The sequence below is a fragment of the Tupaia chinensis genome, unplaced genomic scaffold, assembly GCF_000334495.1.
Source record: "Tupaia chinensis unplaced genomic scaffold, TupChi_1.0 Scaffold000567_1, whole genome shotgun sequence".
In the NCBI taxonomy this organism is placed as follows: domain Eukaryota; kingdom Metazoa; phylum Chordata; class Mammalia; order Scandentia; family Tupaiidae; genus Tupaia; species Tupaia belangeri.
The window spans coordinates 770,485-772,463 of NW_006160080.1; the positions used below are offsets into that span (position 1 = coordinate 770,485).

General features: G+C 43.3%; 1 pseudogene; it reads right to left on the bottom strand.

Moving 5' to 3' along the window:
• Nucleotides 1–297: 297 nt before the first annotated feature.
• On the bottom strand, nt 298–909 carry LOC102485379 (protein yippee-like 5; annotated as a pseudogene).
• Nucleotides 910–1,979: the final 1,070 nt, after the last annotated feature.

Genomic DNA, 1,979 nt, shown 5'->3' on the forward strand with positions numbered 1-1,979 from the left:
TATGTTTCCTTTTCACCCTAATAACCCAGATTTTTATCTTACATAGCCCACCGTGTAGGTGCAGAAAGACTTTCTGCCTCAAGATGCAAACATAGGGGAAACAATTAACACCATCTGACTGCTCTCTACACACTGCTGTTGGAGAGAAAACACAAAATTTAAAAAGGGAAGAAAGGTCCAATCATAGATTTTCACATAGTTCATGAATCTAGCTCTGATACCAAGGTGACAGTGCATGTAAGTAGATTTTTGTTTTCAGTGAAGGAGACCTGGGAAAAGATAGTTATCTCTTTATCCTCAAGAGTTATCAGATGGCACATGCTCCTCAAAGCCTTCACTCGTGAACTAGAGCACATTCCATGCTCACACAACCTTCCTTATAACGCTGGCTGTCTTCAGCAGCAAACTCCGCCCCAGTTTGCTATGGCAGTTTTTGCAGCTCATGTCTCGAACCACGTGGCGGCCAGGGAGTATGACTTGATCTTGAACTTCATTGCAGGTTAACTACCATATTAAAGAGAAAAGGCCAACAGATGGTGTAGTGGTTAAGGTTCTGGACTCCTACATGGCTGATCATGGACGGTTCAAGTCCCAGAACCGGGACTTGAAAATCACTCCAGACATGTATGTTTGTGTGCCCAAAATCCCAAGAGGAAAATAGAAAAGAAGGGATCACGGTGTGACCACCATCCCTGGGGGGTGATTTCTCACTTTCCCTCTCACTGTTTCTCTCCAGTGAACACATGTGCCCTATAGCAGAAACCTAAGAGAGAGAGAAAGAGCAAAATGCTCTGCCAGTGGCACCTGTGAATCCAGCGGAAATGAGTTCTGAGCGGTTGGTCAGGACTGTATAACAGCAATAGAAAACAGACTGGCACCACCAATATGATGAAGAAAAATTCTGCCCATTCTTACAGTTGAACTTCTAGAAACCCTGAGCAGCAGTGAGGTCTGCTGCTGCCAGCAACTCTGGTCCTCAGCTGGGATGAAGTCCCTCAGCAACCCAGGTCTCTAGTTTTGGCAGTTAACTAAATTTTTTTGCAGTCAGACTGGTTATTATTTTTGTTTGTCCTTATTAAAGCCTTACTTCACTTATTTCCCAGCATGTGGCTGCATAATTTTTTGTAAATATACTGTCCCACATCCCTATGAAGCGAGAAGCCAAGCTTTGAAAGACACAAAGTGTATATTCCCACTCAATATGTACTGAATATCTGCACTCTATGGCAGAAACTGAAATATCCAACGGTATGATAGTAGAAAAGGTTAAGTATGGATACCAGCGACAGTAAGAGAGGGGAGTGGGTGGTAGAGAGCGGATGACAGATGATGGGTGGGAGAAGGAAAGAGAAGAAACACTTAACAAACAAATGAATGTACATTCCCCTGTGGCAAAAGATGTTCTGTTATTTTTGCTTTATAAAAATAAAATTTGGGGCCAGCAGGTGGCATGGTGTTGAAAGCACCAGACTCCCACATGGCTGACCGTAGTTCAAGTCCCAGACTTGGCAGCTTAAAAATCACACCAGGCAAGTGTGCGTGCCTGCCCCCCAAAAAAAATCCCCCAGAGGAGAATGAAGGAGAAGGAATTGCAATGTAGTCATTCCCCCTTGGGGGTGATTTCTCACTTTCCCTCTCACTATCTCTTTTTCTCCAGCAAGCACATGTGTCCTATGCCAAAAATGTTAAAAAATAAAATGGAATAAAATAAAACAAAATAAAGATTGAGGACAGCAGGTGGTATAGTGGTTAAAGCACTGGACTCTCATATGGTAGACTACAGTTTGAGTCCTAGATCCAACAGCTTGAAACTCATGTAGGACGTGTGTACATGCATGCCCAAAATCCCAGGAGGAAAAGGGATTGTGGCATAGCCATTCCCCCAGGGGGTGCTTTCTCACTTTCTCTCTCTCTCTGTCTCTGGTGAGCACATACACCCTTATAGCAAATTTCTCTCTCAAAAAATTTCAATTAATTAA